The 10679-nt window shown below is 40.9% G+C and overlaps 1 protein-coding gene across 3 annotated transcripts in view; it reads right to left on the reverse strand.

Moving 5' to 3' along the window:
- The window catches only part of LOC133490989 (tenascin-like), a 43917-nt gene extending 33909 nt beyond the window's left edge, over positions 1–10008 (reverse strand). For 2 of the 3 annotated variants that reach the window (XM_061801791.1, XM_061801793.1), the window contains exons 1-2: positions 9616–9896; positions 6161–6312 (exon numbers count right to left, since the gene is read on the reverse strand). The gene's annotated coding sequence lies outside the window, so the exon portion shown is untranslated. The other variant, XM_061801792.1, reaches the window with a different exon arrangement.
- Positions 10009–10679: the final 671 nt, after the last annotated feature.

Consider the following 10679-nt stretch of genomic DNA (forward strand, 5'->3'; position numbering starts at 1 on the left):
CATTTGAACATGGGGGTGTAGACTATCGATTCCAGACTGTACATCCATAGTTTTCTACTCCGTTTGTATTGTTCTATATTGCTTCTCCACGTCTGTTAAATTAAATTACTGTAACATCTACGCTATCAGTTAGCCTGCCTATGGATTTTCACCTTGATAAAATGATATAGTCTGGTTGACCATTTTAGTGTTTACATTTTTCTATTTTCTTGCACTCTATGTTTTGTTTGTACATATTGCTGCATCATGTGTGATAAAGTAGCATTTTTCCGTTCCACGTTTCCAATGACTGCAACCTTGACGCTCATTTCTGTCCGCCGGTCTTTGGTGTTTCTGATTATGTTAGCATTAAGATAGCAGACTTTTGTTATGCGTGTTTGAAAGTGCTAAAATTATTCTTAATTTATTTTTTACATGGTCTCTCTATATCGCAGACTTTCACCTATCGCGGGTGGGTTTGGAGCGTAGAGCCCATGATTTCCTTTCAAAAGTAATCGCATCCAGCTGACAAATGTCACAGATGAATTATAAAAGCAACGCTCCCCGTGCGGCTCGGCTCATTCAATCCAGCTGACGTCGCAGCGGGAGACGTCCGGCGGGTTGAATGGATGGCCGGCCGGCCGACACGGAGGCTACTCCGTCTTTGTGGCGATTCAGCACTTTTCAGCCACGCAGCTGCAAAAGCTCGCGGTCAGACTTGGACGCGGACGTGGAAAAAAAGCAAACGGCAGCGTCAAACGATTGTTGCGTGAGGTCCGCATTTTGTCGAATAAAAATATTTGCAGGGGGATAAAAAAGTGTCCAAAGGATGAGTGAGGGCAAACGCTAATGCTAATACAGCTAGCGATGAATTATGAGAAGTCAAACACAATCAGGTGTAAACGTACGACTGCATAAGATGCCATCAGAATGATCACAATCTTATTTTGCCAAATATATCAAAAACACACGAGGAGTTTGTCTCTGGTACACAGGTGTCAAACTCAAGGTCTGCGGGGCCAGATCCGGCCCGCCGCATGATTTTATGTGGCCAGCAAAGGCAAATTACGAGTACGAACTTCTGTGATTTTTGTTAATCTGTACAAAAATAGCAAATTGTCATATAAATGATAGTTGAGATATTGCAAGCATTATTGTGTAGCTAAGCAACAGCAATATTTTAAAAAGACATTAACCTTGATTTCTAATTCCAAAATGACCTCATAAATTTCACACACCAATATGATGAGGCGAAATATTTTCATGGTTTCAGAGTCATAACGGCCCCCTGTGGGAAACCATATCTGCAATATGGCCCGCGACAAAAATGAGTGACACCCCAGCTCTTGTGTTAAAACAGTCAGTTGACAAAAAAATAAATTTGGGAGGAATATTTTAGCTTATTATACTGGAGTTTATGAATACATTGTGATTGCATAATTTTATTTATTTTAAATACACGTTAATCCTTTATTTGGCAAAAAAAAAAAACTGGTTGAAGCCACTTAAAAAAAATAAATCTATTTATGAAACTACTTACTATGACGTGAATTAACTGCTGCAGTGCTTTTATCTGAAGTCTCTGCTCATACAGCCAACATTTTTTTTTTTAAATTCTCGACGGCTCATCTCTTAAACTTGTAAATCAGGTCGCTTGTAACAAACTACCACTTTAATGGTTGTTTTTTTTTTTTTTTATTTCTGCAAATTAGTCCTGGGTTTTTCGGCAGCTGCAACGCATTGATGTCACTTCCATTCTTTTTAAAGCGAAAAGCTGATTTGAGATACGAGTGATTTGATGAGAGTCGAGGCACAATCGCACTTTGCCAGCGCACCTTTGGCAGGAATTACAGCCTCGAGTCTTTTTGAATATACCATGAATATGGGTCGTCGTGGAGTAAAATAAAGTATTTGCGGCAAAACGTTGGCTCTACTGCTGTGTGATTTTTAACGCCACTGTAAATTTAACTCACCATCGCACCTTGACGCTCGACATACAAGCAAATGTTTATCGCTTGAGTTCACGGAACGTTGGAACGCTCAACAGGAAGCAAAGAACAACAGACAAATGGGATTCAACTTAATAGCCGTCGAATGGATTTAGCAAGACAACATTCGAGAATAATTTAACAGACGCAAGATGATGTTTTTCAGAAGGCGTGGGTGTTTTTCCACAGAAGAGTTCCCCCGCCGATTTTTTCTTTATTGCCGAGTTTAAAGTTAGCAGCTGCGTGGACGGGCCGCCGCTGCCAAGCAGCTGGGGGGATTTCGGGGTGATGTCACGCTAGTTGCGCTACTGGAGGCGCTCACCGCGTAAACACGTCCATGCTAACTTAAACAATGTCGGTTCGCCTCGCCAACTGCAGGAATTATTGGCGGGAGCCGCGCAAAACGTAATCAAACGTTCCGCGAAAATAAATAAAAATCGGCTACCCCGCGCCTCCGCTGAAGCGTCCACTTTGTCTTCATTCCTTTAGTAGCCAACAGCAGCGGGCCACTTTTAAGGAAGGGCATGCGATACGATACAGGCGACTTCAGCTGTAAATATTGTATTGATTTTGGTGGATATGCTACATGACATATTACAGGCATATGACCGTTTGGCAGTCATGTAAAGATGTATTTACAGCATGGTGTAGCATATCATGTCCTTTCATTATTATGCCAGAGCAAGTCACGCAATCCCAATTTAATTACAAAATGTACGCAGTTTTAATCCACTGCATTATTGGGAGAAAATGCACAGTGAGGCAGACACCTTCAGATGTGCTCATAAATCCGAATGACAGCGTCGGGCCGCTTGCCGGCTGCTGTGTCTTACGCCACGTGATCAACTTCAATAAATGACCTACGAAAGCGTGTTTTATTACTTATTTGAGGAATTTTAAATTTTATTTCAGGTGAAACATAGATGAGTTAATCCACAGGTGTCAAAAACAAGGGCCGGGGGCCAGATCTGGCCCACCACATGATTATATGTGGCCCGCGGAGGCAAATCATGTATATCAACGTCCACGATTTCTTTTTGTTCAAATTTGTACCAAAATTTCAAACTGTCATATCATAAATGATAACATTGAGCTATTACAAGCATTTTACAGTTTTACCAAACAACAATCGGTGGAAAAACCCATTACCCTTGATTCTGACTGCAAAACAAGTTCATGTCACGTGTAAACATGATGAGGCGGTTAAAGATTTTTATCGTTTCACAGCCATACCGGAAACCGTAAGTACAACGTGGTTCGCAGCACAAATGAGTTTGACAGCCCTGCGTCAATCCAATTATTGTCTGCACAATATCACCATTGAACCTTATCGCTACGATTTATGGAGTCCATACACGTGCTGGTTCGCAACGGATTACAACACTTAAAGATTTCGGATGAGAGTTTCAGATTAAAACAAGATCAAATTCATACTTACAGTGAGGGAAATCCAGATGTGAATTTGAATCCTTCCAGATTAGAAAACACTAATCTAATCGCTAATCTGTTTGAGGAGGATTTGCTGATGATTGTTGGTGTCCTGACGATGATATGTGAACATCCGACCCCCCCCCCCCCCCCCCCTTCTAGCAGGAAATTGAACTGAATTGGGGCGGGGGTGGATTGTTTAAAAAAAAAAAAAAAAAAAAAAAAAAAAAAAATCAATGGCGCTAATAAAGCAACAAATGAGGTCAGGACTTCCAGACGTGATGGTTTCATCCGCGCTGTGATCATTGTCACAGGTGCCGTGTTGCCAAACCGGCTTTTTTCTCGCCGTCTTTTATGAGCTTTACTGCCGTACGTCTTCATTTGGATCCCTTTAATTACCGTTCCATTCCCTTTTACAACCTCCATTTGTTTGTTTCACATTTAACGACACATCCTCAGTTTGGCTAATGCGGTGAAGCCGCTAAATTTGGATTATTGAGCCATCTCTCTCCCACCCCCACCCAAAATTTTTACAGAATAGAAGAAATTACAAAATTGGGGTTGCGGCTATTCAGCCCCGTTGTGCCGCAACACGCGAGGCAAAGTGAGAGCGACTGCTTCTGTTTGCCCTTCTATGGCTTCACACATGACAGCATGAAAGATGAAATTATGCGGTTTGGTTTAACATTTTCAACATCATGGAACGCACCCCCTCCCCTTAACACAGAGGTTCACTGCATACCAGGAAAAAAAAAAAAAAAAAGTCTGTTGCCCTTTGGGTCACGTTTCAAACCCGCAAACATAAAACATTTATAAGCGTTTTGCTCCGCATGGAAAACTCTTTGAATATTCGTCCGTGGACATCCGTTTGAAATCGCCCAAATCCTAAATTACCTCGGAGGCCGGCGGTCAACCTGACTTATCGCCCATTATCCTCTCTGACGGGACACACAGAGGCAAAAGATCTCCCGATGCGTACACGCAGCCACGTACTGCACGACTGATTTGGATGATTTACTTTTTGTTTTCTTTTTTTTAAACACTATTTGCATTCGTACACTGGGCCTCAAGAAAATATGTCGAACAAATAGTGGAAAGTGGTAAAATTCTGAGCTTCTTTTGGTAGAACCAACCCAAATCCCATTTCGCACTTTAAAATCTATGCACAGCTGGAAAAACCGTTGGCCTCTCAGTTCTGAAGTCCCGGGTTCAATCCCGGACCCACCTGTTTGGAGTTTGCATGTTCTCCCTGTACCTGTGTGGGTTTTCTCGGGGCACTCCGGTTTCCTCCCACATCCCAAAATCATGCAACATTAATTGGACACTCTAAATTGCCTCAAGGTGGGCTAGATGTGCCCTGCAATTGGCTGGCAACCAGTTCAGGGTAGGCATACCCCACCTCCTGCCAGCCTCCAGCACTCCCTGTGACCCTTGTGAGGATAAGCGACAAAGAAAATGAATGGCTCTTTGGAGAATCAAGAGCCTTCAGTTAAACAAAGAGAATAGCCGGCTGGGTACAGCGTCCTGGACTGGTCGCCGTCAAATCGTGGGGCACATAAACCATCCATCCATTCATTCATTTAAACTGTCCAATTAATGTTGCATGTTTTTGGGATGTGCGAGGAAACCGGAGAAAACCCACGGAGGCATGAGGAGAACATGCAAACTCCACACAGGCAGGGCCAGGATCGAACCCGGGTCCTCAGAACTGCGAGGCCAACACTTTACCACCACCGTGCCGCCTTGTTTCATATCATTATGGTGAAATTTGCTTCAGTCTAATTGATGTTTTCCAACGGCCTTCCAGAAACTCCCACAGTAATATTCCCAGATTATTAACGTCTGCTCTAATACACACATTACCGCTTTAAAACAACAACAAAATTTAGTCAGGCACCAACCGTCTTTGTCACTACTAAAAGACACGCCTGGCTTTAAATATTTTGTTACCACGGAGACCTGTGACAAATTATTTGGAAAGGTCCTTTTTGGACGCCACCTCCGGGCCCACTTCTTCGCGACTTTCCCTGAAACAGTACCGGTGGCGGACGCGACAGATCGCGTACTTAAAACCCGCCAGATGCCGCTGGAACGGTTAGAAGAGTTTAACCTCACTGCTACCTTGGCTCTCGAAAGCAGACGTCGTAAATTCAAGTATTTTCTCGCTGCTTCAAAACTTACAGGATTCCCACTAGAAAAAAAATGAAATTCAAGAAAAGCCTACTAGAACATCTGGAATCTATACGGTTAATCAAGAGCACATTGGCTGGCAACCAGTTCAGGGTTTACCTCACCTCCTGCCTGTTGACGGCTGGGATAGGCTCCAGCACTCCCCGCGACCCTTGTGAGGATAAGCGGCTAAGGAAATGGACGGATGGATGGAATCAGGAGCACTTTAAAGGGCAGCAGGTGTGTGCTGACTGACTCTGTCCTGATTGGTTCATTGTGAACACAACGGACATCCCAGTTACACAAGGGTGTGCACACTTCTGCAAAAATATTTTCTAAATTGTTGATTTTTTTTTTTTACATTCCCTCTCGAAAAGAAAAACAAAAGTGATTGAGTTGTACAGGTTCAAAGTCACATTATAGGCAGAGAAGTCTCCAAGTTATTGACATCATAATCTGGTATTTGAAAAGGGGTGTTCGGACTTTTTATATGTACACAATATGTGCACAAGCCACCACAGAGTGGGTTAGCTTCTTGCGTTAGCATCAAGTTTGGTGCGGAAAACTCAGAAATTCAAAACGTGGAAATGTGAAACCTGGCATTCCCCGCGTCACTTGTCGACGTTTGCAGTTAGCCGCTAGGCCGCTCCACGATGGACGAAAGCCCGGAGTCCAGGTGGAGGATGAATCAGTGGACTTGACGGGCTGGTCACGCAAAAACCCATCAGCGCCGCCGACATCAGACAGTCTGTGAAACACAAGCGGGCCCGGTCATTACGGCTTACAATGGGATGAGTAACAGAAATTTGAGCGAACACGGATGCTATGCGTGTTCCGGCGCTGTACAAAAGGCCCGCTTTAAGTTTTGGACGCGTGTTATATGGAGCGCGGCGTGAGGAGGCCGGACGTATCCTGTTTTTAATTATGTATTGACAGCACCTCGGGGATTGACCTGCTTTCATGCAACCGGGTCAGAGTGGGACGGCATCAAGCAGGGTAGGTGGTACGGCACGGAAGTCAAAGAGGAGCTTGTTGCGTCACGTGGATGCAACAATATCGTCATTGTGTAACGTTTGACATGTGGCGGGTAATTATTAAGGCAGGGGTGTCAAACATACAGCCCGCGGGCCGGAACCCACAGGATAACTTAAAAGTGAAAAAAATGCATAAAAGACACGGAATAAACATTTTTTTTTAAATAAGATGCAATTCATTGATTATTCGCTAGGGGGCACACTGTTTTGATCAGAGAAGAAGGCAACAGCATTAGCCAAAATGTCACTATCCAAACAGAGAAAAGTAGATACAGAATGTAGAATTTTCAATGAAATATGGACCAAGTCCCATTTTCTTATAGAAATCCACGGAAAACCTTTGCGTGTTTGCAACAAGTTTCGGTATTGAAGGGATATAATATTCGACGCAACTACGAGACTTAGTGAAAAATATGACAACTTGCTTTCATAATTAAGTTAATGTCTCAACTTGGGAATTTAATTAGTTGAATTGAACATTCTGTGATGAAACTTGGAAATCGGTTTAGATCAAATCAATTTTGCCATTGCAATGAACTGATATGATTAATCCATCGCAGTTAAATAAAAATAAAACAGAGGCAGGCTAACAGACAGACTGTTACACTAATCGCAAGGCGTCAAACTGCTACTTTAGCCACACGGCACAGCAACGTATGCAGTACAAACACCAGATAATGCATAAACTTAGTTAATTAAAATGTATAGCACATGGACATTACATTTTTTTAAAAAATGTGTTTAAAAACAAACATTTCAAAATGGTTAATATACCACTGGAAGGAGCCATTATAGTGGCACTCATACCACACTGACAATCAAGTACAGTAAAGCCTGGGTGCTCGAACGTCTCCGTTTTTTGAACAAATCGGTTTTCGAGAATGTCGAGATTTTTTTGCTTCTGTTTTCGAACTAAAATCGGTATTCGAACGCCCCCCGAAAAAACCCAGAAAGAACATCTCGCGCGGCACAAGTACTTGACCCATACACAACGCGTTTTGTTATTGTCAATTCGAACGCCCACCGAATAAAAAAACTGAAATGACATATCGCGAGCAGAGCAACCAGCGCACTTTTGTATAACGCAGCCTCTGTACTCAGACGTGACCCGGTAGTGACTATTATTTTTCTTCTTCTACCGTATTAACCCCCAATTATGGTGCCAAAGAAGGCAAGTTGCTTGTTAAGTCATTCTGCATTTTTATTAATAAAAAAAAAAAAGTTGACAAGGCTGGGGGCTGAATCGCTACAGATACGTCATTGGGCTCCTAACTTAGCGTACTCTACATTTTAAGCAAAAAATATATATATTTCCTAAATTACTTTATTATATAAAGTATTTAAACTATACATGTATTTCTACTATGCAGTTTATTATCAGGAAAAGCTTAATAAAACGCTTTAAAAAGTCTAACTTTTTAGGCTTGGAACACATTATTTCTTTTTCCATTCATTGCAATGGGAAACATCGATTCGGTTTTCGAACCGTTTTCTGGAACGGATTGTGGTCGAGAACTAAGGGATCACAGTATAACTATTGGCCCAGACGTTTTACAGACCCTGCTAATCTGTTTTTCGGGGATTTTTTTTTTTTTTTTTAACTTTCGACTCAAAAATAGTTCAGTCTTTAAAAGTTCCTGGCGCAGCCTTTGATGCTTCTTGGGTGTATAAATTTGTAAAAGGCAGGAAGTTAGCGCCGCCGCTTCTCCGGTTATGTTCCATGATGCAACCACCAAGTAATATCTCGCTAGCCAACTTGCATCACTTTGAACCTTTTGAAAAATGGATACGCTCGTCGAAAATATTACGGAGGCTCCGTCGCATGTGAATTCGAACCCGAAGATTAAGCTTCCCCGCAATCCTGGTCCTAGACTGGCTCCCTTTGAAGGAAACGTGGGTCAATTCCAATCATTAAATGTATAGTTTGGAAACTTTAAAAAAAAAAAAATAAAAATTGTGCAAATGACCATGCCAGCCAGCCGTGGAGGAATCGGGCTGCTGTTAACCAGAATTTTATTTTATTTTATGTATTGTGAGGAGACAAGAACAATGCACAACATTAGGGGATTGATAGCATCCCCTGGTGGTCAAAAGTATGTACTTGAAGCCACTGCTATCACATCAAAACCATGAAAATTATTGTATTAGGAATGTAGGTAGGGATGGAAATTAATAAAAATGTTGCAATTCCAATTTAATTGTCGATATTGGTTAACAATCCGAATGCTTATCTATTCTCTTAAGAGTCATTGGAATGAAATAATACAAATGACTTGACATAATTGATGTCATTATCATTCATTCAAAAAAAAGATGTTTTAATTCTGCATATTGGAAGTATTTCCCCTTAAATGATGAAATAAAAGTTCTCTTTACGTAGCCCTACTGCCATCTTTTTTTTTATTATTAATTATAGATATCCAAAGAATTTAGGGCATCTTTGCTTTGATGGCATGTTGGGAAAATTCAGAACAAAATTCACTGCTTGCATGTGCCGTCAAAATTAATTTGCAACATAATTTCAGAATTCAGAAGCGGGAATTGTCACACACAGAAACAAACCATTCCTTGGAATTTAATTACTGGAAAAATATTTTTTTAATTGTTATTGAGGGATGGTAGATTAGAAGGAGCAAAGCAAACCACAACGGGGAAAATCTAAAATTAGTACTGATTAAAGAACTTTTGAGTTACAGTTGGTTTTTGTGAAGAAAAAATTATATTAGGCAACTTAATTTTCAGCCTTTTGTCAAACCCTTTAAGTCTGACGTTTAAACTAAAAAAAAAAAAAAAAATTGAAGGGAATATTAAAACAACATTAATGTGAGGGTCGAAGTCAAAAAGCTTATGCAAAAGGTTTTCCCAAACAAGGGAATGGCGTCCCAATTTGGGCTACTGGGAGCGATATGGAAATTATGTAGCATCCATTAAGCCTTCAGGCGAACACGTAGTGGAAGAAGAAACGATTCGAACACTTCTGGAAACAATTATACAGCAATTAAGCGACGTTTACTCACCTCCTTTTGGAATAAACGCGTCCATTTTGCGCATTTCCACGTCGAAAGTCGTTTCATTTACGAGCGTTATGCTAGCTTTAAATGGCGTCAAGAACGCTAGCATAAGTTTTAAATGGCGTCAAGAAAGCTAGTAGAAGCTTGTTTGGTGCAAAATTAAGCTTCCAATTCGCTGCCTGGTTAAATATAGCCACCGAGAGGCGTGTCTGTAAATAATTTAATCACTTTCAAGCCATAACGACGATAAACTTGCCCGTGTTATCCAGGTGTTACTAAAGGTGAAATGATAACTTACCCGCCATTTCGTTGAGGTCAAGTGTACTGAGCTGTCATTGGGTGTGGTGGTAAGTGTCATTATCTGTCATTGGTCGTAGCACTCAGTCTCGTTACTTGTCATTGGTTGTTACAGTTTGGTAAAAAAAAACACAAATCTAAAATAAAAAAAAATGAAAAAAAAAAGACTAACTACACGTCGAGCGGTATGGCGATATCGGTATGTCGCCATCTTTGTACTCCCAACGTGTGGAGGACACGGTGAACAGGTTGTTTTAAAAGTTTGGTAGGTAGAATTAAAACTGGTTGTGTGAGCTTGACATTTTTTTCACTTATGGTAACATGACATATTTTTAATTCAACTTGGTCAGGCAAAAAAAAAGCTAAATGCAAAGGAAAGACATAGAACACCGTGACTAGCAAGAAATCTTGCATATTACCTAGGGCCCGATTTCCATTACGTTAGGTTTTTCCAAAATACGCTGTGAAGCACTATCATCATAACATAGCAAAAAACTAAGTATTTTTTTGTCATAAAAACATTACATTTTAATTCAATCAGTTCGATATACTTTTGGAAATAAGGACTCACAATGGGAAAATACATGCTAGACGCATTATTCATTTGTTGTCTCTGCGACAAATTTAAACTTGTTTTTGCTCATTTGAAAACCAAATTCAATCTGCAGAGTTCTGTATTAAGAAATAAATCCAAAAGAATTCACAGAAAATGTGTTTTCTTGCTTATCCGCTGAGGAAGTTTGGGAAAATATTGACATCGTTTTTTTTGCGAA

This window comes from Syngnathoides biaculeatus, chromosome 17 (genome assembly GCF_019802595.1).
Source record: "Syngnathoides biaculeatus isolate LvHL_M chromosome 17, ASM1980259v1, whole genome shotgun sequence".
In the NCBI taxonomy this organism is placed as follows: Eukaryota; Metazoa; Chordata; class Actinopteri; order Syngnathiformes; family Syngnathidae; genus Syngnathoides; species Syngnathoides biaculeatus.